The following is a 16407-nucleotide window of genomic DNA, read 5'->3' as shown; positions in this document are numbered from 1 at the left end:
GTATAACTCAGCTCTCCAGGCAGCCTTGTATCTAACACTGTGAAAGAAGACGGAACAAAAGGGAAAGAGAACATTTTCTAATTCCTTAATTAGCATTTCCCAGAATATTACATAAACTAAATCCAGAAACTTTTCATTTGGAGAATTTGGTTGGTATCATTAAAGTAAATGGAATAGATGAAGAAAAATCTTAGTATAGAGCCTAAATTTTTTTTTTTTGCATGTGAATAAAACATAGGAAAGAAAACATTGCAAATGAGCAAGTAGCTATCCATGGAAATGTGTTAAAGTTGTTCACAAATTCTGTAGGAGAATTATCTCATCAGGGTTTAATATTTTGAGCAATGATATTGATAGATATGGAATCCTCACTTAATTCAGATATATACTTACATCCGAATTTGTGATAATTTTATGTATACGGTGATGAGACTAATATACACATGCAGCATAAAACCTCTTATGGCGACAGGGTCGGGTAGGAGTATTTCCATATGTCCGTGCTCATGAGGGTAAGGAGGAAGTGACATTTATCACTGTGCAGATAGTTTCTCACTTTGACAGTGTGGCTCACTGTGACTCCTAAAGTTCTTGCTAACTTTCATGCTAAATGGAGAACATTACTTGTGATATTATATGCTGAGAGCAATTAGCAAATTTGGTTGATGAGGTTATTTTGGGCAGAATTAAATGAACACAAGGGAATTGGCTTCTCAGGGTCCTAGAGTGACTGGTGTTGGTGTGAATGTACCCGTGGGAAGGCAGCCTTATGCAGAGATAGATGCATGATTCAGTGCTTTTTGAATTTCAACGTATTTTAGGCTTAGATCAATTGCTTTGTTAACTTTATAATTTATTCTATTCTGGGATTCATTTTGTAACATTCATACCAAAATAATGTCTTGTGATTTGGTGTGAATACAGACAGTCTATATGGGCAGTTTAATTAATTCACCATAAACCTGGTTTAATGACAGCAATTATTGTTGCAGTGAAGCTTCCTTGAGTGAAATGACTTTTTTTCAAGATGTAAGAGTTAATCTTTCTACCTATAACTTTAGAAATTCAAAGAAGAAAAAACAATTGAGAATTCTCATATTTAAAAAACAACTATTGTATAGATTGGCTCCAAAATCCCTGAGACATGTTTTAATATCAGTTCACAAAGACTTAATATTCTCAAGAGAAAAAAAGAGCTCTATACACACAAAATAAAATCATGAGATTTTCATTCTACTGAGCAACCCTGGGAAGGAAAGAAGAGGATTGTTACTTCAGTCTCCACTGGTCCTTAATAAGTACCTGGCCTATGAGAAAATCACAAGAGAAAAGGAGGGAAAGAATGGGAGAGAAAGAAAGGCAGGAGGAAGGAAGAAAGAGAGGGAGGAAGGGAAGGGGAGAGGAAGTGATGGAGAAACAGGACTGAGGAAGGGAGGTGTTCTTAAAGGGGGAGAAGTAACAGATGACCTAAGTACTAGAGAGATCTGGCAGCAAGGTTTATATTAACTGTGATAGAAATACTGAAAAGCTAGTGGGAAAGGGGGGACAAGCGCAAAAGGAGAAAGCTTAACGGAGACCTCATCTAATGGAAATGGAAAATTCCAGAAGTCAAATGGAGAGACTGGAAAAACAGAAATGTAATTTTAGAGATGAAATAATTATTAAAATGTGGTCAACAGTAAACTGTACACAGCAAATGAAAAGATCAGTAAAATAAAAAACAAGCCACAGGAAGCATATAAATTGAAGTATGAGAAGCAAAGAGAGAAGTGAAAAGGAAACTCTACTCAAGGAAAGCAAAGCAATAGGAAACAATTCTCAATTGTTTTTCTTCTTTGAATTACTAAAGTTATAGGTAGAAAGATTAATTCTTACATGAGTCTACAGGGCAAAAGAAATCTCTGAGCAATCATGATTGAGACCTATGAAAACCTGGTAAAGGTTATGAACCCATAGGTCCAAACAGCTCAGCAAATCTCAAGCCAGGGAAACACAAGTCATGACGACACTAAGCCTCACTAAAAAATATTCTTCAAAAATGAAGGAAAAATTAAGAAATTCTTTCAGAGACAATAGCTGGGAGTTTCTGTCAGCTTTGTTTAAGAAATGCTGTAAGTTCTTTAGGCTAAAGGGTGATGATACTAGAGTAAGACCCCGAAATCTCTAAAAAGAAACAAAGAGCATCAGCCCAAGTAACTCTCTGGGCACATTTTCAGTGCCTCTGTAAATCTCTCTATATATGTGTGCAATTATATTTCTTTGAAATACTATTGGCTATTTAAGGCTGAACTATAATAAGGTGGTGTGGGTTTGCAGTATATATAGTAGTGGACCGTAAGACCAGACAAGGCAAGGGGTGGGCAGTTAAAATGAGATGCTTGTGCTCTTTGCGAAGTGGCATAATATTGAAGAGTTCCCAGTGAGCTCTCCAAGAAGGGACTCACCAGGAGTGTCCTTGGCATCCCATTTGTGGAAGAGAGGGACTTAAATGTGATTAGGGAGAAGGAGATTTTCAATGAAGAACCAGGGAAAGCCTCATCCATCTTGTGAGTGCTTTGGAGCTGCCCTGGTCTTTTGGATGTGTTCTGGATTGGAAGAAAGCCTGGCCTTTTCACCCATCGAGAGCGTTCTTAGATACTGACATCTCCTGAAAGGGGACAGGAGCTTTGAAGAGGCTGTTTTCTTCCACTGAGGTCATCCCTGAGATAACTGACAGCTGGGGACTGTTTTATAATTGCATAAGCGACAGCAGGGGCCATGAGGTCTTAATTTCTGAAGGAGGAGCTGGGCAGCACAAGAGATAGAGAAGAGTGTGTGTGTGTGTGTGTGTGTGTGTGTGTGTGTGTAGAGATTAATGGAAGGGTACACACCAGAATCTTAATATTGGTCACCTCAGAGACTGGAATTGGGGTGTGTGCAAATATTAATTTTACCTTTATATAGCTTTTTATTATCACATCTTTAACAAATGTAACATTTGCCAATATTCTTTAAATTTCGTAAAGATTCTCATAATGGAATTTTAATTCCATGATTCTCCTGCATTCGATGTTCACTGTACTTCTTGGAACACTGTACTTTTTGTATTTCTTGAGACACAATGGTCATCATCATACCAATCACAGCTTAAAGAAAAAATATTAATTCTTTAACAACTTTATCAAATTTGAAAAAGATTTCCTGTATTCCGTACATCAGATTTTCTTCTCATTTTTAAAGCTGTGAGTGGGAGAAAAATCCTATTCTTACTTCTTGGTTGCCAACCACGGATAAGTCTCTTTGAGCAAAAAACCAATTAGGAGTTATTCTTATGCTATGGTTGGATGTAAGAATGCTTTCAAATTAAAAAAGAAGAAGAAGAAAGAAAAAGAAGAAAGTCACAAAGCTTAGTGCACCATTAGTGAATAATAGATTTCCTTTGGTTTGAGGTAGAATTTGAATTAAATTAATAGCTTTGTGCATTTCAGTTTTTTAAAAAATCAGTAATTCTGAATTATAGATTGCACAAGTTCATGAAGAAAACTAATCGTAGCCCAAGATGAATAACTGAAACAGCTGCAGGAGGGCAGAATGATTTCCTCCATCACAGGTATGTCAGAACACTTCTGTTTTCTCCCATCCTAAAGGAACTATGAGGACAAATGTGGAAGTAACTATTAACTACTAGCATTAATAGTCTATTATTTTAAAGGGAAATTTGATAAGAGACTAAATGTTATGGCTGTGACTGGATTTATGAATAAGAATCATGTACAGATATTTCTCCAACACAGGCAGTATACAACAATTGTTTGTTGATAGGGCTATTTAAAATTCCTTCTTAGTATTACTAAATTCAAGCACTTATTAGCCACAATTTCCTCTTAATGGTAGTGTATTTCCTCACTCCAAGCATGTATGTGTATGCTATTGAAAATCATATATGTGTTGCAAAGTAGTTATTTGGGATGCAACAAATATCTCATCAATAGATTTTGAAATATTTTATTTTGCTTTTTCAAAGGTAAAGTATTCCCGTATTTTCCATGACAAACTAACACCACCATATACCACCTTGAATGCAATATTGATTATATCACTTTGTAAAATCTTCTGCCTGAAGTTTATGTTACTGACTCTAGCATCTTATTGGTCTGATAATTGCATTTCAATTTGCCTTGGGAAACCATGCCTGGATTAATTGAGTCATTACTGTTAAAGTTGGTAATAAACAATAATAGGAAATATTTGTCTGTTCAAGTGCTGTTATTGCCTTTAACCATTTTGAATTATTAAACCATCCAAATCAATACTGCTCACTTATTTTTAATAATGAGTTCAATGACATAAAAGTAAACAGTTTGAGGGAATGGCTTTCTCTTTGAAGCCCACCCTGTGTTGCTCTGTATGCAGAGTGCAGGGCAAACTTGAAGCAGCTTTTGGCAGTTTTAAAATTATTGTTAATTAACTTTTCTGCTCAAATTCCTGCAAGCTCAACTCTACTTGATGAGTTATCATGCTTCAGTCAATAAATCTTGAAGTAATTTCATAAACATAGTTATTTAACCTAAATTGGATTCTCCATCAATCGAGACAAATCAATTTTTAAATGCCATAGATTGTGAATTTTAATAATATTGGTTTATACTTTTATCGGCTCACACTTCAAAAACTTCACATTCATGCGTTATAATATTTTTGCAGAGAAGTACTGAAATAGAATTATTATTAATAGCAATATATAGTATATGCTTAAAATATATTTATCAAAATTGTTATGTAACAAAGATATACTGAAATATGGAACAACGAGAAATGAGTTATGAATCAGGAGCCTGAGCTTAGTTCCAACTCTGCCACTTAAAATTTGCAAGAATGCAAACTAGTCGTTTAATTTACAGAGGCTCAGTTTATGTCTTGGCAAAATAGAAATAATGCATTGAATACTTGTAAAGATCAAGAGTTAATGTATCAGAAGTATCTTAGAAAGCAGAAAGAATTTTACATAAACAGGGGATTTTTTTTATTGCCTATTATTTTTGTCTTTCTCATGAATTTAAATTTGTTAAATTCATGTTCTATATAGCATTATTTTATGACTACAATGATTCCAAATTTGTTTCCAAGTTAATCATGGACTGAGTATAAATATATTTTACAATTTATTAAAGATTTAATCTGTTTTGCTTCAGGGGTTTCTATCTTTATAAATAAGATGTGGAAAATGATCTCTTAGAAAAATATGAAAGGAAGCTTCCAGATTAAATACTTTCTGGGTTAAAACTGTAATATTTGATTCTACAAGAATTTCAGCAGCAGTGATTATTTGGTTTGGTTAATAGGTAAATAAATTATTCTCAAAGGAATATATGCATAAAATACATATTACATCAGATAAAGAAAGTCAATAAAATTCTATAGAAAACAGTTCATTATCTTCTCAGAACTAAGAGGATAGGAGAGAGAATCATGTGTTTTGTTTCTTGTAGGTCTTCATAGTATTAGGCATGATTTAGCCATTCATTCATTTATTAATGCAACTATATATTGACTACGTGTTTCATGTTCATGGCTAAGTGCTAACTATGCAAGGACGTGGAAGAATGGTTTGGTTCTGGGATCCTCCTGGTACAGTTGCTGGGGCCAACTTGTAAGGAATGAATACATCAATGTGCCATGTGCCTCAGGGTGCATATCTGAGACACTAAAGACGCATCAAGGGGAGATATAATTGAACATTTCAGGACACCTTTCAAGAGGACGGGATATTTAGAGCCAGCTGTAACTGATCAGTTTTACACAAAGCCTTCCATTTGCATTTCAGTTTCTTAATTTCCTTTTCTAGTGAAAGAGATTTCAGTACTATATTTTGTCAAACCCACACTATGATTTTTATTATTTTGCTTTTATCACATAGATATTAGGTTCTATTTTCTAGTTTCATTTTATTAACTTATAGAGAATATCAATGGTGTAACAGACTCAAATTTGTTCCTGGAAGATTCTGGGCCAGGAAGCAGGTATGTGGGCTTCAGTGTGGGATTTCCTTAGACAATCTATTTTCCCAACATGTTCTTAATTGCATCCAAATTCAGAGAGCACGGAAATACATATATATACATATATACATATACACACAATATATATATATATAGAAAATTCATATTTTAATTTTATATACCCACTAATTTCTAACCAACTTCATATCTAGATTTGGAACTGAAAGCTGATTAAAAAGGAGGCAGAGAGAAGGTGGTGGGGGAGAGGGAGAGTGGTGAGGGAAAATGTTTTCATTGTTCATATTCACTCCAGTTACCAGTACAATTCACTGGATCTAGAGTACTGAAGGAAAAAGAGAGAAATTCTGTGTTTCCAAGGGGAGATGGGATTCTTGTTGTTGAATTTGTGAAGATTGCTCATGAACTGAATGTTTTCAATCCATCATGAAGCTTCAAATGTCATTTTTTTTGGCTTTTACCAGAATATGATTATATGTCTAAGGTCTTAAAAAGGTAGGAATCTATGAAATTCAAAAAATGAAATTTATTCAGGTGTGGAAGTTGTACTGGTGAGAACTTTGATCGTAAAGGCATTTGTAAGTTCTTTCTGGACCCAAGGCTTGCTTTTTCTCAGAGGTGGTCCTCTTCTCTATCCATGACCTTCTCCACTGATTTCTGGGGCAGTGTAAGAGAGATTCCTTGTATTCATAGCATGCCCCCCTTTCTTTTCCTTGTATCACTCTAGCTTCTGAATATGATCAAAAAGTTCAACCCTTGACTTTCCGAGTCCTGTGTATTTCACTTAGCATGATGTTCTCCGGTTCCATCCATTTACAAGCAAATGCCATAATTTCATTGTTTGAGTCTGAGTAAAACGACTCCATTGTGTATATAGGCCACATTATCTTTGTCCGTTCATCTATTCACATACAACTGGGTTGATTTCATAGTTTGGCCATTGTGAATTGCACTGCTGTAAACATTGATGTGTGGGAGCTGGCATTGTGGCTCAGTGACAGAGTGTTTGCCTTGCCTGTGTGAGGCACTGGGTTCAATCCTCAGCACCATACAAAAATAAATAATAAATTAAAAATAAATAAATAAAGAAAGAAAGAAAGAAAGAAAGAAAGAAAGAAAGAAAGGTATAATGTCCATTGACAACTAAAAATTTTTTTAAAAAAACATTGATGTGCCTGTATCACTACAGAAGGGTGGTTTCAGTTTTTTGGGATAGCTGGGTCATATGATGGTTCCATTCATAGTCTTTGGAGGAATTTACATACTGCTTTCCAAAGTGGAAGTACTAATTTGCAACCCAAGCAACAATGTTTGAATGTATTTTTCCCCTAAAAAACGTTGCCAGCATTTATTATTATTTGTATTCTTAATAACTGCCATTCTAACTGGAGTGAGATGAAATCTCAATATAACTTTGATTTGCATTTCCCTAATTGCTAGAGATGTTGAATATTTAAAAAATATATTTGTTAGCTATTTGGATTTCTTCTTTTGAGAAATGTCTGTTTACTTCTTTTTCTCATTCATTTATGGGATTATTTGGGGTTTGGGGCAGGGGGTGTTAAGTTTTGAGTTTTTATATATTCTGCAAATTATTTCTCTGTTGGAGGAATAACTGGTAAAGATTTTTCCCATTCTGTAGACTCTCACTTCATGCTCATACCTGTTTATTTTGTTATGCAGAAAGTTTCTAATTTGATGTTGTTCCACTCATTGACTCTTGGTTTTATTTCCTGAGTGTTAGGTGTCTTGTTAAGATGTTGGTGCCTATGCCAATATGTTGAACTGATGAATCTGTTTTCTTCTGGCAGTTGTAAAGTTTCTGTTCCAATTCTTAAGTTTTTGATCCACTTTGAGTTGACTTTTTGCAGGATGAAGGATGGGGATTTAGTTCTATTCTTCTGCACATGGATATCCAGTTTTCCCATACCATTTGTTTAAAAGGCTATCTTTTTCCAACATATGTTTTTGGTACCCTGGTTGAATATCAGATAATTGTATATATGTAGGTTTTCTCTGTGCTTTTTTCTATTCTATTAGTCTTTATGTCTATATTAATGGTAATACCACACTGTTTTTGTTATTATATCTCTGTAGTATAATTTGAGATAAGTATTGTGATTCATTAAGCATCAGTCTTCTTGCTCAGTATTTCTTTGGCTTTCTTGTGTATTTTATTTTTCCAAATGTATTTCAGGACTGTTTTTTGTTCTGACTTCTGTGAATGATGTCATTGGAATTTTGATGGGGATTGTGTGGAATCTTTATAATGTTTTTGGTGGTATGACCATTTTGAAATTAATTCTGTCTATCCAAGAACATGGGGCATCTTTCCATCTTATAAGGTCTTCTTCAATTTCTTTCTTCAGTTTTCTATGGTTTTCATTATAGAAGTCTTTCACTCTCTTGGTCAGATTTATTCCTAAGTATTGTATTGTATCATATCATATTTCATTTCATTTCATTTCATTTATTTTGATGTTATTGTGAATGGGATAGTTTTCCTGATTTCTTCCTCAGCAGATTCATTATTGGAGTTTAGGAAAACTATTAATTTTTGTGTGTTCATCTTGTATCCTGCATTTGTATTTTTGTGTGTTCATCTTGTAGCCTGCTACTTTATGAACTTGTTTATCAGCTGTAGAAGTCTTCTGGTAAAGATTTTTGGTCTTCTAGATATGGTTGATGTTGTCAACAAACAGATAATTTGATTTCTTCTTTTCTTATAGAATCCCTTTAATTTCCTTCACTTGACTGTTCACAATGAACTATAATGAACATGAGTTGTGAGAGTGGGATCCTTGTCTTGTAACTAATTTCAGAGAAAATGCTTTTAGCTGTTCTTCAATTCAGTATGAGGATGTTTTTGTGTTCATTATATATATCCTTTAAAATGTTGAGGTAATTTCCTTCAATCCCTAGTTGCTCCTGAATTTTTAACATGAATGGGTGCTAGATTTTTTCAAAGTCTTTTCCATATCTATTGAGATGATCATGTGATTCTTTTCTTTAATTATATCTATGCAGTGAATTATACTTATTGATTTGTGTATGTTGAAACCACCATGCATCCTTGGGTGAAACCTACTTGATCAAGGTATACTAACTTAATGTGTTCTTTAATGGGATTTGCCAATATTTAATTATGGATTTTTGCCTCTATGTTTATCAGTGATATTGGTCTATAGTTTTACTTACTTCATGTGTCTTAGACTGGTATTGATACTGGCTTTATAGAATGACTTGGGTATTTTTCTGTTTCTTTCTCTTTCATGGAATAATTTGAAGAAGATTAACTTTAGTTCTTTAAAAGTTTGGTAGAAAACTTGGCTGAGAATTCATCTGGTCTTTGAATATTCTTGTTGGAAGGTTTTAAATTGTTGCTTCAATCTCATTGTTTTATATTGGTCTGTTTAGTTTTTCAATTTAAATAGGTCATATTTGTCCAGAAATTTGTCAATATCTTCTATGTTTTCCATTTTATTTAGAGTATAAATTTCAAAACAGTTTCTAATGACCTTATGGAGTTTAGAAATATGTTTGGTGATGTCTCTTTTTTCATCTCTAATTTTCTTTTATTTTGGTTTTCCTTCTTTTGGTTAGTTTGGCTGAGGGTTTATCTTTTCAAAGAACCAACTCGTTGTGTCATTGATTTTTTTTATTCTAAAGTTCATTAATTTTGACTCTGGTTTTAATTATTTTCTGTCTTCTACTAATTTTAAGAATAGTTTTTTTTTCTTTTCTAGGGTCTTGAAGTGTAATCTTTTAGATTATTTACTTGGGTCTTTTTTTCTTTTCTTTTTTTTTAGTTGTAGTTAGACACAATATCTTTATTTATTTTTATGTGGTGCTTAGAATCGAGCCCAGTGCCTCCCACGTGTGAGGTGGGCGCTCTACCACTGAGCTACAGCCCCAGCCCACTTAGGTCTTTCTTTTCTTATATTTTTATTTTTTAGTAAAAATACTCAATGATATCACTTTTCTCTTAGAACTGCCTTTGTTCTGTCCCATAGATTTTGATATTTTGTAACTTTTTTCTCCAAGAATTTTTAAAAATTTCTCCCCCGATTTCTTTTATGGCCTATTTATCATTCAAAATGTATTATTTAATATCCAGGTATTAAGACAATTTCTGCATTTTATCTTGTGATTGATTTCTATTTTCATCCCTTTATAATCAAAAAAGGTTGCAAATAATTATCTCTATTTTCAAAAAATTTTCCAAGATTTACTTTGAAAAATATGGTCTGTTTTAGAGATGGTTCCATGAGTAGCTGAGAAGGAAGTGAATTCAGTTGTTGATGGATTAATTATTTTGTAGATGTCTCTTAGGTTCATTTGATTAATAGCGTTTTAAAATTCGGAGATGCCTGGACTTAGTTTATATGACCTATCTACAGTGTGAGTGGTGTTTTGAAGTTACCCAGTATTATATCAGGGTCTATTTGATTCTTTTTTTTTTTTTTTTTTTTTTAGAGAGAGAGAGAGAGAGAGAGAGAGAGAGAGAGAGAGAATTTTTTAATATTTATTTATTTTTTTTTAGTTTTCGGTGGGCACAACATCTTTATTTTTATTTTTATGTGGTGCTGAGGATTGAACCCAGCGCCCCGCGCATGCCAGGTGAGAGCGTTACTGCTTGAGCCACATCCCCAGCTCCCATTTGATTCTTTATATTGAGTAGATGCACAAATATTTGGGGATTAAATATTTACAATCATTATATCTTGTTGTTGAATGATTCCCTTATTCAGTATAAAATGACCTTTTTTTCTTCCAATTAATTTTGTCTTCAATTTTGCTTTGTAAGATATGAAAGTAGGTGCGGCTGCTGGCTTTAGGTCTCCAGTTGCATAATATACCTTTTCCCATCTTTTCACCTTCATCTCCCAGATGCCTTTGTCTGTAAGGTGAGTCTCTTGTAAACATCATATGGTTGGGTCTTATTTTTTAATCTATTCTGCCAATCTGGTCTTTTCATTGGGGGCTTTAGAACATTTACATTCAGTGTTACTATAAAGAGATGATTTTCATTTTCTGCCATTTTGATTTATTTCTAATGCTTAATTCATATTTTGTTCTCCTTTACTTGACTATCCTTCTAGTGAGATTTATCCATACATATTTCTCATAGTCTCATATTTCTTTGCCATTTCTTCTGCATAAAATATTTTATTGAATAGGTTTTGTAGTGCTGGCTTAGTGATTATTAATTATTTTAGATTCTGCTTATAATGGGAAGTTTTTATTGTATCTCCAATTCTGAAGGATAGTTTTGCTGAATATAACAATCTTTTTTGGCAATGATTATATTTCAAGGCTTGGTTTTAGGGTCTGGGCTGTGAAATCAGTAAAAAGTCTATTTTGTTTACCTCTAAATTTTACATACTCTGTGTGTGTGTGTGTGTGTGTGTGTGTGTGTGTTTTAGACTTCTATTTTGTTTTGTTTATAAGACATTTTAATTATAATGTGTTTTGGAATGAATCTTAGCTTGTCTCTTTGGGGTTCTAAATGCCTATTGTATGAGGATTTTCATCTTATTCCTAAGGTTTGAAAATTTTTCATATATTATTTCATTGAAAATGTTGTACTTTCCTTTAGTTTTTTGGTTCTTTCTTCTATGACAATGATTTTTAGATTTGGTCTCTTAATGTTATCCCAGATTTCTTGAATATTCTGGTCATGGTCTCTTAACACCTTTATTGTTAACTTTATTGTTAAGATCATATACTTTCTCTTTGAGGCCTGAGGATCTGCCTTCTATGTGGTGTAATCTGTTGGTGATGCTTTCAACTGAATTTTTGAATTGTTTTATTGAATCCTTTGTTTTCAGAATATCTGTTTGCTTCTTTTTCAGAATCCCTCTCTGGATAGAAGGTGCATGACAGGTTTTCTTTAACCTCCCTGCCAGCAAATCTAAACTTCGAAGTCTCTGTCCCTTAATGTAATCCTGTTCAATTTTCCCGATGCTTTTAGCTGGTTGTTTGCACCACAGAATTCAAGGGAAGATCGGTTTGCACTTTCCTGTGTACCTCTGCCTTAAACCCCACTGGATCCCCTATTCTCTGTTTGGGGATCATGATTTCCCAGGTGTGCTTTGGTCACGCAGCAGCGCTGACTGAGACAGAGTGTCAGTACTTGCCAAGGACTCTTGAGTTCCCACTGGGACAAGATTCCGCTGCTCAAACTCCTCCAGTTAGATCTCCACCTCAGTTGTTCACTTACAAGTTGGAAAACATGGAGCACATTTCAAATGCCGGTTTCCTGTGCCATCTTTGTTTCAGTTAAGTACCTTCTGCTTTCCACAGGTATTTGTGGGCCAGATTTGTCTACTGTCTCTCTCTCCCTTTGTGAAGACACAGCACCATGGCTGCTGTCATACTACCGGGTAGTCCCCATATCCTCTCTGCACCACGCCGCAATATCTAGAATTTTGTGAATCTCTGACAGAAAAATAATGATTTGTGATGATTTTCTTCTGACACCCACCTCATTATGAAGCAGCATTCCTGCCATTTCAATTCCAAACAGCAGAGCAAGTGAGAAGTGAATTCGCTCTCTACTCTGCCATCTCACATCCTTTGGTTCTTGGGTTGTTTTGAAATGAATACTGAATTTCACTTTGTCGGTTTCTCAATGCACTGATTATTTCCTACCAAGATTAATTATGCTCCACACTATTTTTTTTTTCTTATTTTCCATGTCATTTGTTGACACTCATTTTTCCTCTCTATAACACTGTAAACTAGGTAAGATTTAAATTATGCGATTTTTTATTGGAAAGGGCAAGCCAAAAATATTCATTATGGAGTGGCTAAACAGAGTTTAGGTTGAACTGTTAACTGCTTGGTATATGTATGTGTTGGGTTGTGGGGGATGCCGGGAATTGAACCTATACTAGGCAAGTTAACTGAGTTAACTCCCAGCCCAGTTATTAACTAATTTGTTAGCAAATTGTGAGAAATGCCTCTCAGATATTCTAGGTCAATATATTATCCATGTTGCTCTTTCACCCTTCTTTGGCCACTTGATGAATTAATAGTTAAAAATTGAGCTTTATTCTCTCTGTATTAGACCTGTACTGAGTATTTTCAAGCATTTTCTCACTCAATCCTCAGAGGAGACCTGTAAAGTTTCCCCTGTTAGAGATACTGAACTGAGGCAGAGCCAAGTTGAGCAACTTGCTACTATCACAGCCTGGGGCTGTGGACCAATGTCGGAGCAGGCTCAGTGTGACTGTGAAAGTGGCTTCTTCATCTTTGTCTACACTATCAAATCAGCAGAGAAAAAGACCATGTCCAAAAGATAGAATTAAAGAATTATGTGCACATATTACATATATTTTTAGTGTATACTATTAAACACAAATGGAAACATTCATGTTTTTTACAGGATTTTTTTCCTCTACTCAGGAATATTTATAAACATTATTTCTTTATTGGGCTATGTTTCCTATTTGACAAGATATAATAATGATGTCATAGTATAATAAATCATCATTTGAACATTTTTATTGCATAGACTTTTTTTAGAGAGAGAGAGAGAGAAAGAGAGAGAAGATTTTAATATTTATTTTTTAGTTTTCGGCGGGCACAACATCTTTGTCTGTATGTGGTGCTGAGGATCGAACCCGGGCCGCACGCACGCCAGGTGAGCGCGTTACTGCTTGAGCCACATCCCCAGCCCCTATTGCATAGACTTTTTATATCATAAAGACATGCATTCTTGTTGATGCACTTATATTTTTCAGATGGATTTTTGGAAAAAGAATTTTGGAAAAAAAGAGTTTGGGTATTTTCTCTGAAATTCACTTAACGCTTAAATGAAGAGACCATTCCTTGGGTAACCCTTAGTACATCATGCCATGTACTACCCCTCTGATAAACACAGCATTGTTCTAGTTAATAGGACAGTGTAAAGTTGATAGTTAATTACTCTTAATTAGGTTATATTACATGGAAAAGATTTTTTGTTTGTTTGTTTCAAATGTAATTTAGGTACCAAATTACTTGGCTTTGAGCTAATAAAAATAAAAATTCTTCTGAACAGATTTAACCCATTCAAAACTTCAATGAGCCCACAAGGCTTGCAGTGATTCTGTTTTTCTCACAAGAAGCTGACTGTGTATATATAATACATGTATATCAGTCATATATTTATATACACACCCACTGAGATTCAAATAGGTCAACTGATTTTCCCAAAGTTCTACAACTTGTGTCAGAACTGGATTTGAACTAAATAGAACTGGATTTGAACTAAAGCCAGGATCCTCTACTTCAGTGATCTAAGAGGATAGGCATGTGAGGTAAGAATGTCACAAGCTTAGAGAAAGAAATATTTCTCAGAAGCAGTTGAACCTTTTTGTATATAGCTCTGCAAAGCATGTACACACATTATGTTAACAACCAAGGATTTATATGAGCAACCTAAAAACACTTGCTTTCAGTGTAGGTCAGTTCAGGCTTTCCCCAGTAAAAAGTAAGTGAATATGATATATTTGAACAATTAAAAGGAATTTGGAGGCAGTTTTTGCACTGAAAGGAACTGTGTACTGAAAAAATTTAAAGGCAAACCTTCATCCTTTATTGATCGATCACCCCACTGTGTAAAGATCTGAATCTCTGTTTGGTTCCAGAGGATGCCTGACATATAGCAATTTCTAGCCTAGAGAGGTTTGATTTCCTGATATTGAAAAGATGCTGACAGTTTGAATTTTCAAATTAATTTTACAAATTATACAGTTTTGTTGTTGTCATTGAAGGAAAGAAAAAAAAATACAGAGGCAGGAGAAATTTCCAAGCACTTTAAGTCATTTGTGATAAGGAATGTGCTACAGTATGGCACTATAATGTTTCTATCATGCTTCATACTATTATACATTTAGTATATGCTTATGGCTGAGAATTTTAAGTCTGATGAAATATAGTAACTTGTTTACATATTAACTAGACCCATAAATACTTTTGGAGAAAATGTTCTTGTATATGACACATACTTGCTGAATCATCTGTATTGGGTTTTCTGTGTGTGAATTAGGTAACTTACGTGATGAAGAATGATGAAAAGTTCTCCATGTCATCTTAGCTCAATTATCCATTGTTATTATCATACTAATGTGCTTTAATTTTTTTCCCTGACATTAGTCCCAAGTGTTCATTATTCATGGATTCATTAAAGTATCTTTATTATTCTTATAATCACACATTGAAAAAATATATTAATTAGTATTATAATTCCTATTCAAATATTTATCAATGTGTTATGAAAACCTGTATGTTGGAGCTAGAATATTTTAATTTAAGTTTCAATAAGATAATTAACATAGCTTATGTTGTAAACATTACTAGAGATATAAAATATTTTTAGAAAATTTCAAATGCTTTTTTTCTTTAAATGCGCTAGTATAAAAAAAAAGACTAAAAGCAGTCCTTTGATCATTTTTATTTAATTTCTCTTTATGTTTACTTTGGATAAGTTTGAAAATCCCTCCTTTTCTGATTTTTGAGAATGGTCAATATGAAGTTTATCCATAGCATTTGTGACCATCTATAACTCTCCAGAGGTAATTTGAGTTGAATATTCAAACACTGCTGGAAGTGGTTTGTAAATACATTTCAGGACATATGGTATTTTTGCATATAATTTCATATCACTTTGTTTTACAAAACTGTAAAATCAATAGACAGGTTGTTTGTTTTATTTTGTAGTCAATCTTTAGAATCATGTTTTAACTTTTTTGTCATTAAAATTTTGCATGTAGACTTTGAATTTTAGCTCTGACCTATAAACCTTGGAAATTGTCATTATTGACCTTATAATTTAAAAAAAGCTGAACAAGGGAAAATCAATAAGTTTTTTTTTTTTTTTTTATGTGCCCACAAGCAAACTGTCATGCCCATGTCTGGAGATACAGCCAAAAATAGCCAGAAAAAAAGGGAGTTTTACCTGAGAGCTGCTTCCTTGCAGAAGACGTTGGAACTACAAAATGAGAGGACCAACTCAGTGACAGTGTTGCAAAATTGCTAGAAACTAACTGTAAACCACTGTAACAGTGATGGATTCCTGAGAGTCACTTTAAGGGGAATACTGATGCTTTGGAACTTGACCTTCAGGAACCTCTCCCGGTCTCCATGGTTGTGATCTCAGAAACAGCCCCTCCTGAGTCTAGTAAGAGAGAGAAAGAATAACCATGACATATCCAAAATCCACTCAATAACAAAAGTCTACTTCCTAAGTCTTTACTAGAATTTAGTTGAATGAGACAAATATCTTCCAACCCCAAATTTTTAAATCCAATGAAATCCTTCAAAACTGATGGAAAACAAACTCAGAAAAACAAACCTGAGGTAATTTACCACTAGCACACTTACTCTGCAAGAAATGTTAAAAGATATTCTTCAGACAAAAGGA

This window comes from Callospermophilus lateralis, chromosome 8, assembly GCF_048772815.1.
Source record: "Callospermophilus lateralis isolate mCalLat2 chromosome 8, mCalLat2.hap1, whole genome shotgun sequence".
Lineage (NCBI taxonomy): Eukaryota > Metazoa > Chordata > Mammalia > Rodentia > Sciuridae > Callospermophilus > Callospermophilus lateralis.
Note: the sequence above shows the minus strand (reverse complement) of the source record.